Source organism: Protopterus annectens, chromosome 10.part0 (assembly GCF_019279795.1).
Source record: "Protopterus annectens isolate FY-2018-M chromosome 10.part0, PAN1.0, whole genome shotgun sequence".
Taxonomy (NCBI): Eukaryota; Metazoa; Chordata; order Ceratodontiformes; family Protopteridae; genus Protopterus; species Protopterus annectens.
Genome location: NC_056744.1, coordinates 997,057,611 through 997,080,265, shown reverse-complemented (window position 1 = coordinate 997,080,265; position 22,655 = coordinate 997,057,611). Strand labels below are relative to the sequence as shown.

Here is a 22,655-nt window from a genome sequence, read left to right as displayed (position 1 = left end):
ACAAATAAATCATCAAGTATTTTGACATAGACTGCTCATTATGTAGCGGGATAATTATAACAAAGGGTGTTACATCTAGAGTTTTAACTTACCACAAAAATGAAGCCCTTTTTGAGAAATGTTGATATATTTGTCTGCTCTATGTTGACAGTTCTTTATTTTATACTGCTATTGTCACACCCTTCTTATGACCTTGCGAATTACTCACAGCCATTTCTTGCAAATGTAGAGGAGAGTGCCTAGTATACTTTTTTGAACATCCTTTAGAGCGCGCGCGCGCACCCGCACGTGTGTATGTGTGTGTGTGTGTGTGTGTGTGTGTGTGTGTGTGTGTGTGTGTGTGTGTGTGTGTGTGTGTGTGGGTGTGTGTGTGTGTGTGTGTGTGTGTGTGTGTGTGTGTGTGTGTGTGTGTGTGGTGGGGTTGAATTCTGACAACAGTAGTACTAAAGGCTACAGTTTAAGTTCTATATACATTATCTGGGCATTCACACATTTATGCAACAGTAATACCATTTATATTTTGTTAATAATTATTCCCTTTGCAAACTTGTGTCAGTTCCTGTGGATATTCTGACCTTGACATTTATTTTGCAGTCTTTTTCTTCTCTCCGTATTTGTGTTTGCAGCTTAGAGTTATATTCTAATCATAACAGTATATTATCCCTTTAGCAGTTCCTACTGACAGGCCACATGTTGCTATCACTCTGTGGTCATCATGTCACTGTCCACTTCAAAGTGACCGACAATGCTTGCTCCATTTTATTTGATGCCCCAGTTATTTCTGCATCCTGCATGCATACTTTTGTTTTGACAATGAGCTGCCAAGCAGTAGGCTTCATGGATTTTTACACTGTTCTATACAGTGTTCCTCTTATTATCACGTCACAAAGAAGCATATGTTCACGTCTAGCTTTTTTGCAGTGTCACTTATTAAAACTGAAGACATCTAGCCACATACATGGCTCACTATTTTTCTAATTTTAGATAAAAAAAAATTCAAGCCATTTCACAAGTAATCCCCCACCCCCACCCCCACACACATAAACAACATACATATGTTTGGGCAAAAACACATACACACACACACACACACACACACACACACACACACACACACACACACACACACACACACACACACACACACACACACACACACACACACACACACACACACACACACACACACACACACACACACACACACACACACACTCCACCTTTCATGGTTTTGGGTTTTGTAGTCAGTTAAATTAAAGGGTTCACTCATCCAAATTTTATGAAAACAGGTGTGGTTCCAGAGTATCCACTGACTGATGTCTGTCTTTGAAAGGCTTTCATTCAGAACCTTCTGTACCAGTGTTATTTATGGTTTCTATATGGTTCAAACCTTTGTGTTACCCTGTAAAGAACAAATCGAAGGAACTGTTCAGGAGGTCTCTCCATAACATTTCTAATCCATCCTTATGTACTACTTTCTTGAATTATGCATCTAAAATGTGTTTTGCTCCTTTTAGAAACCAGCTTGGATATGTATCACTTTCTTTTGCCTCTAACACGTCTCCTTCTATCATCTCCATGGCTACTTTGCACCAGTTTTCTCAGTCACATCTGTTTCCCATTAAAAGAAGCAGTGAACTATTACTTTATGTCTACGTGTTCTCATTTCATACATATTTGTACCTCTCAACCTCTTAGCATGAGAAATCTGGGCAAAACCTAAAATATTGGGAGAACAAAGACCCCAAAATAAGGACAGACTTTGACTGCACTTAAAAACTTAAAAAGTTGCCAGAATAATAGGATTTATGTTTGCATGCTTCTGAAGGGTATGAAGTTTAAAACTCAAATGTATGTTGTTATTTAGTGACTATGATCCAAAGAGATTTTTCCAAAAAAACACAAATTTTATGAGGTACAGACCAACATACGAAGTAAAAATCTTGACACTCTGTAGTTGAGAGGTAGATTTCTTATAGGTTCATAGGTTCATAGGTTGGTACTGGGCTATCTGCCCGAAGGCATATATTAGCCCAGCCATGTTGTGCGGTATTCACCACCCCTTTAGTAGTTCTCTAGGCCCTTGTACTAGCAGCTAGTACCCTTGGCCCCTATCTAGTAGTGCTGTTGGTGTGATCCCCAGTGTGAACTTTCTGTTACCCATCCACTCATCAAGGTTCCTCTTGAAGAGTGATAGTGAGGGGCTCTGTCTTATGTAGATCGGGACCTTGTTCCATAGTAAGTCTTTAGAGACTCTTCCTTTTAATTTTTTCCTAGTACCTCTCTCTCTCTCTTTCTTGAAGGCTATATCTTCTTTCCTTTCTTAAGGCACATCCAAAGTACACCTTTTCCTTCTTCAGTTTGTGGTTATTCTCTTTGAAAATTCTCATATTAAAGAACATTGCAGACTGAGCACTGGAACCTAGGTTAAACCTAGCAATTTCACCCAAATTACTATCCCTATGTGTTCACCTTATATCCAACAATGCCTTATTCTGTGTAGGATTTCAGAGTATTTGCCTAAGTGATACACCCTGAAGGAAGTCTGAGATGGACAAACTTTTAGCTATGGTCTTGAGTATGCACATGAAACAATACTCCTCCCTAACAGTTCTACACCTCTATATTTGCTTCCATGCAGCTGGTAAAATAGAGTAAATTCTGGGCTTGTTTTAAATAGATACTTAACTCCAAATCTCTCCCCTTGGACAAAGGCTGGCATATTACACAGTCGCAACAATGTTTCTTACTGTACTTACCATGAGTGTTGATAACATCTCTAACCTGTCCCACACTCATAGATTTACTGCTTTATATTTCACTCTATTATCATTACCTGCATATAGGATAATTGCTTTTCTACAAAAAAATTTCTGACATGCTTCATTGAGAAACACAGCTAAACAGTGGACACAACATTATGTTTACTGACTCTCTCCCCATGCCTGAGCTGCTGTTCAGTGTATGCACCCCTGTTAACATTTGGAATTCCACATTCTCAACCCCAGTACCTCATCCATATAATATTTTTTCCTTCCTCTACCGTGAATGGAATTGGCCTTTTAGGGCATACTCTTCTGGTAAGTTAAGTCTTTGAAAGCAGAATTTATAGAAATCAGCAAGCACAAAAAAAGTCTCTTGTATGCAGTAACTATTTTGTCTAAATAGAGCTATGAAATTAAAATAGATATTAAAGACTGAAAACATGAATAGGAAAATTATCTTATAGTTCATGGTATATTTCCGTTACCTCCCTGACTACTGTGAAGATTGGATGAATATGGATGAAAGCTGCCAGACTAGCCAGATAGAATTTTGGAGATAATTCTGTCATCTGTAAATATTAATGTAAACCACAGGCTGTTGTCTTAAATGGTAAAAATAGTGTTACATGTGGAACTGGAAAATAATGTAACAACAGTGCACTCTACTGACCAAGTAAAGCATGTTGTGATCCTTTGATGTTAAAACTCGGAGCCAGTAAGTCTAGAATGAGGCATTCTGCCTATTGTTTTAAGCCCAGAGTTAATGGCCAGAATTTGCATGCATAAATGTCCTTTATTACTCTGGTTTCTGCCCAGAGGTGAAGAATGTAAATTTAGTTTCTGTTAGTCTGGGAACCCAGGGAAGTGTGACGAATGATGTAATGTGAACCAGGAAGGTGATTTTAAAAACAGAGAGAATCAGAGAGCATTAAGCATTTTTGTCTTAACCATCCAACTCACCAGTACTGTCTTGCTCTAATGTAAGTTTATCTTAGATTTGTGTTTTCTCTTAGTCTAATCTTTCTAGTTTCTAGCTATTTCTAAGTGTTTTTCTGTGATGTCAGAACTGTACTACTGAATTATTGTAAGTATTTCTCTGTGATCTCTGAACTCTTGACTAACAATATGTAGTAAAAAGTATTGTCTTGTGTTTTGACTATTTGTTATTAAATATTTTAAACCCTTTCAAATGTGGCTGTTTTTGTAGAGATAATTTAAGCTCTTTAGAGTACTTGCATGCCTTTGGTAAAATTGTACAAAGCCATTCCAATAGCTTTAGCCCTGGGCTATACTACCAATTGGATAATAATATTGCACAGTAATAATTGGACACCCTTTTAAGGGCCTTTGAGTAGCTGATAAATATTAGTGGGTGGTAGCAGCTGGTACTACCATATAGTCTGGGAAAAAGGGTCTCAGCTGGAGAACCTGTGCCAGCCTTTCCCAGAAGTGTCTGTGTGGTTGTATAAACTCTTCTTAAAGTGTATGTGTGTGTGTGTGTGCGTGTGTGTGCGTGTGTGTGTGTGTGTGTGTGTGTGTGTGTGTGTGTGTGTGTGTGTGTGTGTGTGTGTGTGTGTGTGTCAGCTACCTGGGCAGGGACACAAAGCACTGGTTGGACAGAGAGGGTGCTGGAGGTTTTAGCTTGCCCACTAGGATGAGATCTGGATCCTATAGCTGTGTTAGTAGGGAGTCTTATTGGGGACCTAGAGAGCAAGGGAGTGACCAGCCCAGGACTGACTGTGATCTCTGTGTGCTCTTAAGGGAAATTGCACTTTACTGTGTGTATTTGTTATCCTTTCCTCCTATATGAGACACTCCTCACTGGTGTTAGTGGTGAGGATTGAGGCTCCTTGATTGCTGGGCCAGGGCACGGGCATCACAGCTACCACAAATATTAATGTAAATCTGAGAGTTTCAGTGAGCATGTGAGATGTAAGCATGAAATCATATCCTAGCAGGATGGGCCGCAATCCCGAGTGAATCCAAACCTATCCTCCTTTCATCATCACAGATCTTTTCAATGACCAAAGTGCTTGAGTACCTTAACATCCGATAGTCTTCTACCATTTTCACAAGCTGTTCCAACCAGGACTATTTATTTAAAAAGTGCTACAGATATGCCTTCTCATGATAGCTTCCAAAGGTTCAGGGCAAACTCCATGAGATCAGGCCATCAGTCAGCTTGAGCTGAGCTGACTAAAAAGACAGGTTTGAGCACCCAGGCCTTCAGAGCTTTCCTGCTGATGAAGAAAGTGTTCCTTTGGATGCTTTTGAGGATCAACGGTCAGCTAGTGCTGTTTATTTGTGGGGCAGTTTAAGTTCCGTTTGGGAAAAATCCTTCCACATTAAAAAATTGTTTTATTATACTTTCCTGTTTAATAAGGTTATTGTTAAGCTAAGAGTTTGTGTTTTAATGGACTGTTACAAGACTTAATTGTACTGTTAAACAGGAGTGCCCTTTTTTCCTGTCAGTTTAGAAGTTGTTCAAAGTAATTGAAAAACAGTTTTTCTGTGTTTTTGTGTGAAAAATGTGACTTTTAAAGACTTTATTTTATTACAAGCTCTTGCTGCTTGTTTATACCAGGAAAGAAGTACAATGTTCAGGCTGACCATGAAACAAACTACCATTCCCATGGTAGGTCCTTTTTTAAGCCACAAAAAGAAAAAGTTAACCAAACGGTCTTTGTCACCACAACATGCTATCAATTTGCCTCATACGCATGTGGATGAGTCTGCTGTGGCCATAACTTGTTCTTCAGACCGCTTATCTTTTACCCCAGAGCCCTCTGGTCTAGCACCTAAAGCCACTGTGGACCAGGGGTAAGCCATTTCCTCCTTGGTTGTCGGGATCCCTTCTGTGGGCAAGGGATCGCCACTCTTGTTGGTCCTGGACAGTGAACAGGAATGGCTTCCCTCTTTAGTCAGAATGTTGTGCCTATCCATGGGAAAGCTGCCGATGCTACTAATAGCACTGTTGGCTGAGTTTTTCCTCTCAAAAAGAAGCAGAAGTCTAAACATGTATCTACTCCTTCCCAAATTTCTTTAGATAGGAGTAGTTTTCTGGGTCTGTATCAGGGTTTAATTCAAGATACTGATCCTTTGTTTAATGTGGTTTCTGTTAAAGGAAAGAGAGATACTTTTCCTGAAAAGATTCAAGATTCTAAATCTGGACAGGAAGAAAAAGGGTCAGATACAAGGTTTTCTCCTCAGTTTTCTAATTCAAACACAGAGGAGAACTCATTTTCTTATTCTCTCTATGGGGGGGGGGGTTATCTTTCTCTGAGACTATTTCCAGAATGTGCCAGTGTTTTCATTGGGAAGCACTGAGGTTTGTCAGTCCCTCAGAAAATACTATGGGCTGTTGCAGAAGGAATTTCTAGAACATACACTCATTCCTCCAGTTCTGTCAGCTCTGCAGGGTGTGTGTGTCACTGCCTGCCATTTTCCTGAGAGTCATCCTGCTGTCCCTAAATAGGCAGATAGAATGCATAAAGTTCCTCAGTCTTTTAAGTTTTTATACAGTCATCCCAAACCTGACCCAGCTTTAATTAATCCTACTGTTTCTAAACATATGGGTAATTTGACTAACTCCAAACCTATTCTTTCGAAAGGGTTGAGAATGTCAAGTATGGGAAAACGTGTATGCTTCTGCAACTTTGATTTCATAATTTTGAATTGTCTGGCTTATATCTCAAAGTTTATTCTGACTAAGTGTGAAAGTATGAGGATTTTTTTGTCTGCAGTTACTTCTTGTAAGGAAAAAAATCTGCTTTAAGTAATTTCTTCCATTTCACAAGTCACAACTCATTGTTTATAGTGGGTATGTGTGACTCAGTTGATACTTCTTCCAGGGCAATGGCCACTGGTACTGTTTTGAGGAGATTCGCCTGGCTGAATGAACCTTCCAGATGATGTGAAAAATTACATTTTAAATTCTCATTTGGATAGAGATTTAGTTTTCAGTTCCTCTACTGCAGAGGTTATCAAAAAGTGTGATAAAGGGGTGAGCTGATACAGGAATCTGTAAAATTGTTCAGTCCTCCTTTTTGACATTTTCTAAGGGATTCTCTAAGCCTTCATTCAGTTTCAGTAAAAAACAAAATAAACGATCTCACCAAAACATGGGTAATCAGCTGTTTAGGAAGAAGAAATGGCCATGGGGGGTTGAAAATGAATTCAGGAACTATCCAAGAACCAAGGACAGTTCAGCAAGTCAACATACCATGGCAATGTATTTCCTCTTCCAGAAAGTCTGAATCTCCATTTTTCTCTTTGGCAACAGGTAGTTTTAGACAAATGAGTTCTGAGGACCATTCATCATGTTTACAGATGGCAGTGGTAGGAAATCTCTCCTTTCCAGGGAGTAATTACTCAAGCAACAGATCAGACTCATCAGTTTCTCATGTCCTTCAACACATACTGTCTCAGGGAATGATAGAACGTGTTTCTCTTTCCCAGGTTGATCTGAATGCTTTCTCTCTGAACCATCAGCTGGCAAGATTCTACTACTTAACTCCATGCAAAAAGGCCTGGAAGACATATATATTTTCCTTTCCTTAGACATGAATATTCCTGCATGCTTTCCTACCCTATCCACTGATATCCAAGATACTTCAAAAGATTCAGAAGGAATCTCACAAGATCATTGTGGTGACTCCCTTCTGGTCCAGGCAACAGGGGTTCTCCCTTCTTTTGGAAATGTCCAGGGGCAATTACCACAAGCTTTCTCACACAAGATCAGGGGTGTTAGATACACCCACAAATAAAGCCAGCAGCTGTTGGTACCAAAATACAGATAATTTAATGCATAAATACTGAGAGAAAAATCCCTCAGATATCAAGTATACAGACCGGTTTCGGCTCCACAGAGCCTTCCTCAGTGAAACAAGTTTTTTTATAAAAATCTGCTCACAAAGGTTCCAAACACAATATATATATGTGAACAAAAACCAATCACAGTACATGATCAGCCTATCATGATTAACAAATCACAATTGGTCATTAAGACCAGGTGGAAACATTGCCCCAAGTTTAATTATCCACTTCCTCTCTTTGGAAGTCAGCAATTCATGCCATTTTGTTTTATCCTGACATTTACCCTTAATGTGGTCAATGATGCAAAACATAAAGTTAGCTGTGGTATGTTTTAAACTATGTTTGAATAATGCATTGTTACTACGCTTATTTTTGATGTCACTAATGTGTTCACCAATTCTAAGGCGGAATGCCCTAGAGGTCTGGCCAACATAAAACGCAGAACAGGTGCAGGTCACTAAATATATAACCCACCCAGAACTACAGTTGGCCCAAAAATTAATCTCAAAAATATCAGGTGTATTCTGACTACTAAATTCTCCAATACGTGAAACCTTGTTACAAAATTTACAGTGGCCACACGAAAAACATCCAACCACTGGAGCCCCTGTAAGAGTTGATTGAATGTAAACTTTGGAATCAGGCAAAGACTTCTTATAATGACTCAAATGTGACCCAATAGTACGTCCCCTTTTGAAAGAAAATGAACATCTATCCCCAAGAAAGTTATGCAATCTGTTATCCGCCAAAAGGATATTCCAATGTCTATCAACAATTTTCATAAAGCCTCGAGTATTGCGTCCATAAGAGGTAACTAACCTAAGCGGTTGTTGTAACCCATCACGATGGTGATCTTTATAACGCAATAAATCAGTCCTGTCAAATTTAGAAGCCCACTGTTTGGCCATGTGTATAGTCCCTGAATGATATCCCCTGTGCTTGAATCTGGCGGCCAAGTCATCACTGGTCTTAGCATAAGACCCTTGGTTGGAACAAATTCTCCTAGCTCGTCACTATTTTTACGAGCTTAGGTTAGTTACCTCTTAGATGTTCATTTTCTTTCAAAAGGGGACGTACTATTGGGTCACATTTGAGTCATTATAAGAAGTCTTTGCCTGATTCCAAAGTTTACATTCAATCAACTCTTACAGGGGCTCCAGTGGTTGGATGTTTTTCGTGTGGCCACTGTAAATTTTGTAACAAGGTTTCACGTATTGGAGAATTTAGTAGTCAGAATACACCTGATATTTTTGAGATTAATTTTTGGGCCAACTGTAGTTCTGGGTGGGTTATATATTTAGTGACCTGCACCTGTTCTGCGTTTTATGTTGGCCAGACCTCTAGGGCATTCCACCTTAGAATTGGTGAACACATTAGTGACATCAAAAATAAGCGTAGTAACAATGCATTATTCAAACATAGTTTAAAACATACCACAGCTAACTTTATGTTTTGCATCATTGACCACATTAAGGGTAAATGTCAGGATAAAACAAAATGGCATGAATTGCTGACTTCCAAAGAGAGGAAGTGGATAATTAAACTTGGGGCAATGTTTCCACCTGGTCTTAATGACCAATTGTGATTTGTTAATCATGATAGGCTGATCATGTACTGTGATTGGTTTTTGTTCACATATATATATTGTGTTTGGAACCTTTGTGAGCAGATTTTTATAAAAAAACTTGTTTCACTGAGGAAGGCTCTGTGGAGCCGAAACCGGTCTGTATACTTGATATCTGAGGGATTTTTCTCTCAGTATTTATGCATTAAATTATCTGTATTTTGGTACCAACAGCTGCTGGCTTTATTTGTGTGGATCTATTTGCTTTTTTGCCGTGCAGCGGTCTTTCGTGCATCCTTTGTGGACTTTTGTGTTAGATACACCCCAACTCCAGTCAACCTCAACTGACTGCTTGGATGATATGGTCTTACTTCCCCTTAGGCATCTGTTTATTGAGGGTGTGCAGCAGGTATTAATGGAGACAAGAAAGCCTGCTACTAGAAACTCATATATTAACAAATCAAAAAGGTTTTCTAGTTGGCACCAACAACATAACCAGCACCAATTCGTGGCTAGTTGTTCTCTGGTTTCACAATATTTGTGTGAGTTACTATCCTATAGCCTTTCTTACTCCTCCATCAAAGTTCATTTATCAGCCATTTTAGCATGTCTGCCCATGAATACTCCAATTTCAATGCATTCTCATGTCAAAATGTTTTTGAAAGAGATTTTGCATAGGAAGCCTCCATAGGGCTCCTCCTTGGGATCTTAATTTTGTTTCAGAGAAGCTAACACTTGCTGCATTTGAACCAGGTAATCTAGCTGTCCTGAGATTCTTAATATGGAAAACTGTTTTACTGATTGCTTTGACCTCTCCAAGAAGAGTATCTGAGTTGCAAGAACTTATGGTGAGTCAACTCTATCTCATTTTCCACAGAGACAGGGTTTCTTTGATAACTAATCCTTCTGTTATTCTTAAAGTGATATCTGAGTTTATTTTAGGCCAAAATATCCATCTCCCTGTTTTCTTTCCTGAACCTAAAAATGAGCTAGAAAGGATACTCCATACCTTGGATGTCCACAGACAACTCAGGTATTATCTTGATAGAACTAAATCTTTCAGATCTTTGGATCTGTTGTTCAGTCTTTGTCAAAACAGACTATTTCCATATGGATACCTCAGGCTATTACCTTTTATTATACTCACCATAACAAAACTATTTCAGGGAGGGTCAAGACCCACTCTACCAGGGCCTTGACTTCAGCTATAGCTTTTTGGAAATGGTTGGATTCTAGAAGCATTTTAGAAGCAACAACTTGGTCCTCTATACATACGTTTGCAAGGTATTACAAGCATGATTCCTTCTTTAGGTACAGATCAGGCTTTGCAAGGACCATTCTCCAGGGCCTCTTAGACTCCTCTCCTTCCACTTCCCAAATGTAGTAAGCTACAGTAATCTACCCATATAGGTGTGATTACTGCAGCAGTGATCAATATGATGAGCACAGTACAGTTGTGTAAGTAAACTTACTATAACAGTAGGTGCTTGAATGATCACTGCTGCAGTAGCTGCTCTCTCCCTGCATTGCCATTGTGTTTTTGGTGTGGTGTTTATGCCAGGGAGTGAATATTCATTTTTTTATTGTTCCCAGCGTTGTTCTTTCAGGGCTCAGCCTCCATCTCTCTCTGTCTCTGTCTCTGTCTCTCTCTCTCTCTCTCTGTTGGCATGAAAACTCTGAAGGGGTTGGTACCCAAGCCTCTATTTTTTTAGTCAGCTCTTTATATCTTTGCCAGATATAACTCTGTTTAACTATGGCTACTGCAGCAGTGATCATTCAAACATTTGCCACTATGGTAAGTTAACTTACACAACTGCAATTTCTTTTTTTACGTTTGAATGACATACACGTTTCTTCCTGCTGGTAATTGGTCTTGCTTTTCAGGAATTTCAAGTGTTTCAAATTTTTTTAGAGCCAGGCCTTGGTCAAACAGACTAGTTGCACCTTACTGTTATATGATTGGAAGGTTTATTTTGAAGAGTCGGATATTTTCAAATGAAATCAGTTAGCTATGAGCCCTCCATATTCTATAGCTTACCACATATACATGATTTGTGTTTCTTTTTTTGCTTTTTTGTTTGAAAATTGTTTGGGTTATACCAATGAGATAAATATACATCAGGTTGTTTATGAGATGGATGTCTCAGAGCATATTAGACGTCTCTATTTATCTTTTACTTGTGAGCTTAATCAATGGCATAATATCTTTACCACTATTGGAGCCAGGCTTACTGATACAAGTACAAACTACTTGTATGTTATTCTGCATTTAAAAGTTTATAAATATTCCTATGATTTCCTGCCTATGAAAGGTCCACAGTCATTTTTATATGGAAGACAGTCTAGTGCTTTGCCAAGATTTGCATACATGGGTCCTTTATGCCTCTGAAATGGGACTTTGACTTATATTTTTTAAGGTATGGATCTGCTGAGCAATGCCACCTCATTAAGAGCAAAAAGCAGAAGCATTTTGAATTTTATCTGGTGAAACAAAACATGTATATGGAAAGACATTAACCAAAGGTGCAACAACTGCCTCAGACCACCACTAGTTACACTAGGAATGCTTATGTGGGATCAGTACCTTCTCCCACTCTTGCAGGAGACTATGCCCCCATAAGTAATGCAATCAGTTCTATGATCACTGCATCTTAAGTGAAAGGGACATTCCCCCATTTCCCCACTCCAGTGATCACATCAGGATGGGAGAAATCTTCTCTCTCTATGAATTCTGTAAACAATGTGACTACTTTTAATAATATATCATGCAGTCTCACTCAAAAAAAGATAATTTCACAATGCTAAAGACAATCTACTTCCTGGAAACCATATTACTGGACAAATTTGACCAATTCATTAATTTGATCATCCATATATTCAAAAACAAAATATGCAAAAATACTGTATCAGTGTTACCCTTGCATGCATTGCCATCAAAAATCTAAAAAAAAGAATCTAACTACCATCTTAATTTTTTTTAAAAAAGTTTACTGCCTCGCATATTGAACTTAGGAAATTTAAGCTTTGAGAGGAAACATTATGGAGCTATGGGAATTTTAAAAAACTGTAAAAGTCAATTTTAGTTGGTGACTGCAGAGAACAGATAACTCAAAATTAAGAATTCCATCGGTAGATACACACAAAGACATAACTTGGGGGGGGGGTGAAGGTGACAGCTGCCCCAGGTGCATGTTGTTATGGGACATGATCAATAGGTGCCAATGGTGCAGGAGTGCAGTACCAACATTGCTTTATGAATGCTGATACGTCCTGTATGGGCATGGCTGACATGCTCAGTGTGCAGTGTTTTCATCATTCTTGGCTAGAGGGTGTGTTATTTTAATTCAGTGGACTATTCTTGGTCTGAATGAGTGGCCAACTGAAGTGATAAAGATCTGAACTAGGAGACAATCAATCTGAAATGCTTTTACAGCTCAGTATAAAGACGAGCATATTTCTTTTTAACTATACAACTTTCTACAGCACCATCAGCCACAGGTTGTGGTTCTGCCTTTAGACTTGACAGATCAAGTCACATAAGGTTCTATGATTGTACTGTTTCAGGGCAATTCCACTGAGGGCCCCCTATCAGAATTGTTTGCTATGTAATTACATGTCTTCCACAAGAAGTAAAGTTAATCTGCCAAAGCAATACAGCAACTCTCAAAACTCACTAAAAATCATTGTAAAGCTATGAAAGCAATTTTTGCAGTGAGTGATATGCACACTGTAGCATGCAGGTTTCTGCCTGCCACACCCCAGTTACTAATATATTCTAACAAAAACGATCATAGAAGCTTGAAGTAAGGGGAATAAGCAGTGTAATTAGAGCCTTGGACTAAGTTTGTATACATAAAGATATATATATATATATATATATATATATATATATATATATATATATATATATATACACTCACACAGTATATATATATATATATATATATATATATATATATGTGTGTGTGTATATATGCATATATATATATATATATATATATATATATATATATATATATCTATGTATATATATATATATATATATATGTGTGTGTGTGTGTGTGTGTGTGTGTGTGTGTATATATATAATTTGCTCTTTCATTCTTACTGTTCCAGGGATATATTTGCTCTTTCATTCATGCTATTCCAGGGATTTTGCCCTCTGGAATTTCAAATGGAACTGCCAATTGAATTTTGCTTAGTACTTGGTAAGGTAAAACTTTGAAGTGACTCTGCCCTTTATCACTCTGTCAGAGCAGATTAAATACTGCCCAGAAGCACATAAAATTCCATCTTGCCTACATTACTTTTCATTCACAAAAAATATAAAGACAAAGTACTGTTCACAGCTATAGTACCTTGGCTTAACTCCATCTACTTGTCTGTGTACTTAGGAATCAATATTTGCAGATGTGAGGGAGAGTTCAGTACGGATACTAAACAGTAAACTCATATTTTCATAACAGTATGAAAAGGGAGGAAAGATAAGACACACGTTTCTAATAAATGAAGGCATGAGAATTTTGGAAGAGGAAATATGACTCTCATTGAAAGGAATGGTTCAGCAGGAACATGGAAGTCTATGAAAGCTTCGTGCTAGGGTTAGACAGCAGCTTCGGATGGCAGTTAATCATCTGAATGCCCAGCAAACTGACATCTCAAAGCAAGAAAATAGCTGAGCTATGCACATACCATAATATAAATAACAGGCAAGAAAGGGACATTATCAAAACCTAGGTGGAACTTCTGACCCTTACCTGACTCCGAGCACAGAGGGCAAGTAAGCAGACAGATAATGTTCAGGAATCTTGGAAAGATAAGATTGACTCAGACTAGTAAATTCAAAGGTACTTTTCAATATATTTTGATACAATCTGTCTAGGTTATGATGCACAGAACTGGGACATTGAACAAACACAATTCTTGTTTGAAACTTAAACAGCAAATGGGAGTTTGCTAGTAGCAAAGCTCCAGCTCAGACAGGTTCATGAATAACTTAAATAAGTTGCTGATATTTCAAATTATGTTATAATTATATGATATATAATTATATAATTATATGTTTTATCTAGCTTTGGTGGATATAACAGCCATGTGTTTACCAAATACTGGAAAGTAGAATTAGGAGATACCATCCAATACAACGAATTAATAATGTAGCAACACTCCTGGCCAAATGCCTGGCAAACAGAACAGACTGGATGTCGCTCGTCTCTCTCTCTAACATAGATGACAAGCAGTTGGGGTATTTTGTTTAGATGCTTTAATACATAGAAACACATCAGGATGGATAGCAGCATCATAAAATACAAACGGACTAGCTAACAGCAGACGTTACATACATACATGCTTACATTTCAACAGCTTACTACAAAATGGCGGTCTAGCTTGCACGTGCTCAGTATTTATACACTTGTGCAAGCCCTTTGATAGCTTCTTAAAGGTAAATACACAAACATTAATCTACACTGTGTATAAAAACAAAATTCTGTAAATGGACAACCCAGCAGGATTTGTCAATAAGAGTAGACTGAATGATCAATTTCAGTGACCAGGACTTGTTTTTCATGTCTCTGCAGTCAGAGGAGCATATTGCAATGGTGACCCTTATTGGTGACAGACTGACTTAAAAATCTTGGTTCACTTTCATGGATATGTATACTTGCTTAAGTCATTCTGTAAAAGGCACTGGCATTGCAAATAATCCTTATGTTAAAATTACCAGAAACAGAACCAAGTCAGTCCTTTATTCTATACTAAGATAGTATACAGGCTTATCGATTATTTTCCTGTCCTTTCAGTTTAGCTTTTGAACTTTGTAATAAAGCATTACACTTGCCTGATCTGTTTGAGGGATGAACTTGTTGACATTACTAACAAATATTCATAAATGGTGATTTAATGCATTATATCAAATGTACAATACATATAGCATCCAAGACCACAAATTAGAAATAAGTTCTACTGGGCAATAGCTGAAGCACATGGTCTTCAAGGGAGTAATGAATAATTCAAACGTAAGTTCTTAAAAGCTGAAATGAAATAATAAATAAAAATATTGCAGATTATCAGCAAATGAGTAATGTAAACTCTAAGGTTGCTTAAAGATAGAGAGTAAAGCGTATATCTCAGGAAATATCTCAGCAATATCTAAATATTCTTGAAATGTATTTATTTGCTTAAATACATTTCAAGAATATTTAGATATTGAAATGTATTTATTTGCTTAAAATAAGTATTTATAAGTATATAACATGGTTAAAATAAGTATATATTTAGTTTTACACCAGTTTATTAAATAGATAGATAGAATTAAAATGTGATATAGTAAAGTGGTGCCATAATCCTCCAGCAGAAAACTCAGAACTGCCCCTCTCCACAGTAGAAAGTGACATGGTGCAAGCTGGATTTGATCAAAAAGCAGTGGAGCTGACAGGGAATGCTAATAACCTCGGCCTTGTTCTAATTAATGAAGATGGTGAGGAGAAAGTCATGCCGAGAGACCTAGTTAAGCAGTAATCAATGCTTGGAACAGGAATTAACAGAAGAAGTAGTTAAAAATAAATGCCAAGAAGTGTATAATCATATCCTTCAGCAAACATGACTCTCTTTGTAACTCCTCTTGTAACTATTACATTGCCAACACAATCCTGGAAAAATGATCCCATAGTTACTGGTCTGTAACTCTGTGTTGACAATGAACTGCCCTTTCATCACCATCTAGCTAGTACTGTAATGAAGACCTTTTCCACTGCACAGCTTACATCAAAAGGTATTGCATCCAGAACCAGGGATGTAATCATTCCAGTGTACTCAGCATTATTCAGGATAGTCTTTTTCAGTATGTACCTGTCGAAACACTTGTCACAGCTGGAATGACTACAATACTTTCTCAATAAAAAAGCAAGGGCCTAAATCATAAAAGCTACACAGACCATCTCAAAGCCTTGACCCTCTTCTCAGTATCATACAGGCTCCTGAGAGATTCAGTAGACCACATTCTGTCAGATCTAATACATATCTGCAAGTTCAATGATATCACAAACACCTGTGCAAAGGAATCTCAAACTCATTTGCAAAATAAATAGAACATATTGCATGGATAGTATTGTATCACACAGAATGCCACTTATATCGAACCTCCATTCCACAAAAAGCAGAATACTCCCCTTAATCTAGTCAAATGCAATTTAGATGAATGAATGGGTAACAGCAAAATTCTCCTATGGTTTATCATCTCTGTCCCTCGTGGATAGAGGAAACATGTAAATGTTCCAACATTTCCTTGTACTGAGCATCTCTGAATTATTCATATGCAAATATAAAGGGGAAGAAACTACGCTGGGAATGTAAGGCTTGTCCTCTTCAGGTCCTCATTGATCAATAGCCTAGTGAGTATCTATGATCCTATGAAAGCCAACCAGGAAAGAAGAATTAGTTCAAGCAGAAGAAGGCAGTGTTTTAATGTGAGGCAGCCTGTAGGGCATTACAATGAAATAAGGAAAACTCTAAAAGAAAATCAGGATGTTCAGCAAAATGAGAGATGGAAATGGCAAAGAAACATATGCCTGTAAATAACCAGGAAATGGGCTTCATCCATCAGGTCACAGTGACCTAGAGATGGAAATGGATAGTAGCATTAAAGATGAATATAATTTTTTATTTTATTTTATTTTATTTTTAGATATATGAAAGAATGCAAGAAAAATTTATCAACTTTGGATTTCTCACAGAAGACAAATAATGCATCATCTGTAGATAAATATCTGGTTCTGGTCACATAGTATTTAAGCTGCCTGTGAACATCACTAATAATTAAGAAGATACATGCCACGGTTTGAGAAAAATACAGACAAACCAACACATTTCTTTACTTTTGAGACGGTGGCCTCCTTAAGCTTATTATATAAGAATAATTGACAGAAAGAAACTGTTGCTCAGAGAGTCTTCTAGCTAAAATAATGACTACTAAGAAAAGATCTTCCGGGACAATAAGATGAGATCACCAGAGGGAGAATTTTCAGATACTGGAAAAACAAACTTCTCAAGCCAAAATAAACATTCTAAGGAGGAACAGGGCCTCTAATCGGAAGCTTGAGATGGAAATGTCTTGTACAAATTCTTTCAGATTTCAGGGACCCAAGAGAAGTAGAGTCCATTTCGGAATGATAGCTAGAAATGGTTGTCAATCAACTTATATGAAGGAGTAAATAAGACCAGAGTCAATAATGTCATATAAATATGTATGAGCAAAAGGTAAAGGGGGATAGATTGGAGCTACATCATTGCCCGTAGCCCACAGGGAGAAACAGATCTACTGGTCATGGCGAGTATTTTGGATAGATTTCCTTTGAGAGAAAGAAATAAAGTAATTCACTCTCTTGGAAGATCCTGACCCATTTGCTGTTATCAAAAGCAGATAAGCCAAGCAGTCATTGTCAAATGATGAAGGTCCACCTGTAGCTTTCTTAAAAGGTGAGACAGCATCTTCGTGAAAGGATGTAGACTGATAGTTTTCAGGAGGAAAAAGGAAAAAAAGAGAGAACCAAGTGTGCTTGGGTCAGGAAAGGGCTATGAGTGTCACTTTGAAATTGAGAGCTTGGCTTTCTGAATTAATCTCAGCATCAGAAGAATGGGAGCAAACATAAATACAGCCGTTTGGCCATTAGTGGGCTAGAGTATCTCTAACTTGGATCTGTATTATGTGATCGAAGAATCTCTTCTTCGAACACATAATAATTGATACATATACAGTGAACATTGTAAACCACGAATGGCCACGTCCTCGAATTTTTTTCCTCGGGAAAAAATTCAGTTGGCCGTTATCTGGAATTGCTCTTTTTTGAATGTAGAGTGATCTCGGAGTTGGTATATTTAGTTAGGGGGGTGTGAGGGGCACAGCCCCCCACATCGAGGGGTGTGGGGGGTGAAGCTCCCCCCACTTAAGTAGTGTTTTAAAGTTTGTTTTTTATTTTACAGCCATGTGAATTTTTTATTTGAGGAAAAAAATTTGAGGATGTGGCCATTCACGGTTTACAGCGTTTGCTGTATATGTGTCGATTATTATGTGTTCAAAGAAGAGATTCTTCGATCACATAATATAGACCCCTCTAACTTGACTTCCTAAGGGGAATTTGGCATAAGTCATTAAAACACCTTGTTTCAGATGGACAAGTAAAGAGATCACACTTTAGGGCACACCAAAGATGAAAAAATCCTTTTGGTGACAGACTGGCTGCGTGACTACTTGTAAGACATTAGGATGCAGTGTCTACATCTATCTGTTAGAGAATAGGCATCCCATGTAATATGCAGCACCTCCAGAAAGCAATGAGAACTGATGGCTCGCATCCACCTGGCTTCTTAATAAAGTTGATAAGAGTAAGTCTCCCCTTGTCAGGTTGGTTGACTTCCTTTGAGAGAGAATCAAAAAGGACAAAAGAACTACCCTCATGTCTAGAACACTGATGTTCACTCACAAATCCTATGAAACCTGGGTTCCCTGTCAGTCTGTCAACTGAATACCACTAACCCAGGTTTGGTACACCTGCATTGACAGTAAGCTGAGGAGTATGCAGTTGGAATGGCTTCCTGTGTGATGGTTTGGTACTTCAAGCCATCAGATCAGATGGCAGGTTTTCATTAACTGAGCTGGACATGAGAGAGGTTCTGTATTTGGCTACCACTGAACCTGAGAGGTCCCCTGGCAGGCTTACATGTGAAGCCTATCATCAGGAATCATAAAAATTGAGATGGCCATGAAACCCAAACCTAAACCCCTGACACAGAGCTCTGCTGTAATATTTTAGATTAGTATATTGTAGATATTAGTCATTGTGAAAGGATCATGTCTTGAGATAAGATTGAGAGACTTTTTACATCCAAAAAAGCAGCCTACATACATCAGAATTTGGACTAGAAGAAGCTGGAACTTTGAAAGGTTGATCTGTATGTGAAGGAAAGAGAATGAATTGAGCAGAGGAAAGAGAATGAATTGAGCAGACTCCCTTCTCTGGACCATATTTTCTGTGGACCATATTTTCTGGAGATGGTGCAGGTAGGAGCCACCCATACAGATGAAGAAGATCTTTGCCCCCTTCAGCCTCAGAAGGTTGCAGCTACTGATCAACACTTGGTGAGCACCCCTGGGACTGAGCTGAGGCAAAGGGAAGAGTCTTAAATTGGCTGGCACCAATCCAGAAGCACATAAAGCTCTTTAACTCTTCACTAGTTTTATGTGTAGTTAAGTATCTTGGAAATATAAAGAACACCTCGATTCTCCATAAGGCAAACATGAAAGATAGGACTTCACTATTACCTTTCATTTTTTTTTTTTTTTGGTGGGGGCGAATGCATTTAGGCCACTGAAATCCAAAATGGACCCGAGGTCCATTGCTTTCTTTGGCACCAAAAGGAATCTGGAACTATATTTTAAATATTTATGGTCTGGAATTAATTCTTGGATGACTGTTTTTCAGAAGTTTTGCCAATAGTTTCTAATAGGGTTAGGACATCCAGTACGGGCAACACTGAAGTGCAGAATTAAGAAAAGGAAGGGAATTGAATAACCTCTGAATATTATCAAACATGTTCAAAACTGGTACTCACTGTCACAAGTTGGTAATTATTGTTGTGTGGGATTCTTGTTCCAGGAGCACCCCTGTTTCTTCTCTTGCTGTAAACCATGCAAGAACTACATTTAGTGCTGGCTACTCTGCAACCTAGAAAAGATACAATGTAAAAATTGGAATATTTATTCTAATAACCAACACAATGAATTTATTATCCTGTTATTTTTCATAGACTTCAGGGCTAAGGAGGAGTGGGCCTTGAAAGGAATTTCCAAAAAGTCATTTTATGTAGATAAATGCAGCCAAGAGTGTCAACATACAGGTATTCCAGACCTTGCTATTCTTCCACAGTGATGTAAGCAGTAGTTGCCTGTTTTTATATGGTCTCCTTCAGTGGTCCATATCACTACTCTTCTGTAGGATGATGTAGTTCATCAGATATGTCCCTTTGAAAATGCAATATCTAGATGAGAAATGTTAGTACTTGTATGGACAAATTTGTACACATCAAATGCACTTCCAGAGCCCATGTGGTAACATGACAATAGTTTTAAGAATTTTGTTTTTGAGATCTGATCTTGCAAAATGAATTTGCTGAAAAACATTTTAAATTTATCTGCAGTTAGATCATTCTACACTGTTGTGTGTATGTGTCACTGGTGTGTATGTGTGTGTGTGTGTGTTTATATATATATATATATATATATATATATATATATATATATATATATATATGTGTGTGTGTGTGTGTGAAGGAACTTTCTTTCAGGTTCACTGAAAATGGCTTCTGGTAACTTTGATTAAAGGTATCAGGACTCAGGAGATAGCCATCACCAACCTGGCTGCCCATAGGCCTAAACTACTTATAACAGGAGAGACAGTAATGATGAGAGACTGATGGAGGATCACTGCAGGCACAGCTATGCCTGGTTTGGTAGTCTCCACCCAAACCATGCATCATTTCTTTTGTCAAAGAAAATCTGATCTATCTTCTTGGGGACAGGAGGCACTGTTCAGGATTTTCCCAAGGAACAGACATGGTAACTTTAAGTATTCACTTAAAGGAGTGGCTAGCATTTTGTGGTCTGCAATGAAGAAAGAATTTGGGTTCAGAGGACTAATCCTCTCTTATTATTTGTAACTCTTCAAGTATGGGATCTTCTGGAGGTATAATGGTGCTGGTCCTCTCCTCAATGTCAGGTCATCCACAGAGAGTTGCACAAATTTGGGGGCCTCTTCTCAGGAAATTCTAAATCAGGAAATTCTAAGGTCCTTATAGCTGGAGGGATAATGGAGAACTTAGAAAGAATAAAAGGATGAGGAAATGTAGTTACTTGCTGTTCTTGCCAACAAGGAGTGAGGAATTTGGGCCAGTGCTCTGGTGTAGAGGGGTAAAGCCCTAACTATGGCCCAGGTGACCTGGGTTCAATCAGTAGCTTGGGCATCTGAGGTGAGGGCAAGAAGGGATGGGTGTACCCATCCAGGGTGGCGGGCATTCATCTAGGCAGAGGTCCAGCACTAGGCAAACTAGGTAGTTGCCTAGGGTATGCTGGCTGGGGGTCTTCCAAAACATTTAATTTTTAATTTTAAAAAATTACATTTTTTGAATAACTTTCATCTTTAAGCATGCGTTCTGTGTCTGTGCGTGCATTGACTCACACATATTTAAATGTTTCTTTTGGTGCTGCTTCTTCTGCACACAGAATCTTCAAACAAGACCATTCCTTGCCATTAGCCATGTCCCTTTGGTAGTGTGTATAATGCCCTAGTTAGGGAAAGCAGGTTAGTTAATTAACTTGCTCAAGTTCAAACCTTGTACCTTGGTTAGAGGAGACAAGAGTCTGAATCCTGTACACTAGCTATTAGACTACTAGTGAGTTTCATTGCATTTTCAAGGAATTGTAAGTTTCAAGGGAAGAGAAGTTTACTGTTAGTCATGCTAAGTCTAATGTACAACTATTTTCTTTAGCAAAAGTCCATCAGTGTTTGCGCTATACAGTTTGAAAGCAGTGCTAGTAGTACAACAGGTAATATACTTGTCTTTGATGTAGAAGGCTGTGGGTTCTACCTCCACACTGTGTAGATGGATAGCTGATACTGGAGTGTACTTTTGGGGGAATGGGAGTGCTGCAGAACTGAGTGTATCCTTCTTTAGATGAGATCCCTACGTTGATTTGCCAGCCTTTCCTTATCGCAATATTACAAGCTTACCATTTTTTATGTAACATAGGCAATTTATTCTTCAAGGGCAGCAGGCACTGAATTTGCAGATGAAACATTGCAATTTTTAAAGTTGTTTGCCAGCAGCAACCTCTTCATTAGTTATGAATCTCTTTAATGTGGAATTATTCAGATGATTTTTACTTGTACAGAGATTGTGCATATTAACTGATATTGGTGGATTGTAATGACAGAAGTTTGAGTGACCTTTTATGGTTGAAATCTAATGAAATGGGCAGTTTTGTCATTATTGTTTCATATGTTTTGGTTCATTGTTTACTGAAAAAATGTTCCAAACTACAAATTTTAAATACACTCTAACAAGTGGTGCTATATTAACAAGAAATTATAATTTAATACAATCAGAAAAGTGAATCAAGGAAAAAAATGCATGTATGCATGGTCCTAAAAATGTGTGCAAGGGGCCTATGATTTGAAAACAGCCCAAAGGTAAACTTAATCCACCACTAGACAGATGTATTTTCTTTGAATGTGGGTTTCAATGCCATTTCAATAAACTTGAGTTTCAAGGGCAGAGAAGTTTACTGTTAATGCTAAGTCTGTTTTTATTGTGAGACTGTATTGTTTTCTCTACTAAATGTCTATCAGTGTTTGTGCTATAAATTTTGAAGTAAAGGTTTTAAATTAAATCCAAATATCTGTAATCCACCTACTGTGTGTCTTTGGAATGTGGGAGGAAACTGGAGCACCCAGATGAAA

At 38.0% G+C, this 22,655-nt stretch overlaps 1 protein-coding gene and 1 long non-coding RNA gene across 3 annotated transcripts in view; one reads left to right on the top strand and one right to left on the bottom strand.

Annotated features, from left to right (window-relative positions):
- DYNLT4 (dynein light chain Tctex-type 4) overlaps positions 1 to 22,655 on the top strand; it is a 160,900-nt gene that overhangs the window by 5,424 nt on the left and 132,821 nt on the right. The gene's annotated exons all lie outside the window — the stretch shown is intronic.
- The window catches only part of LOC122813444, a 436,310-nt gene that overhangs the window by 335,577 nt on the left and 78,078 nt on the right, over positions 1 to 22,655 (bottom strand). The window contains exon 1 of one of the 2 annotated variants that reach the window (XR_006366688.1): positions 93 to 212. The exons of the other annotated variant lie outside the window; for it this stretch is intronic. This is a non-coding gene — a long non-coding RNA (uncharacterized LOC122813444). Of the gene's footprint in view, positions 1 to 92; positions 213 to 22,655 lie in introns of those variants that run through there. 2 annotated transcript variants of the gene reach the window in all.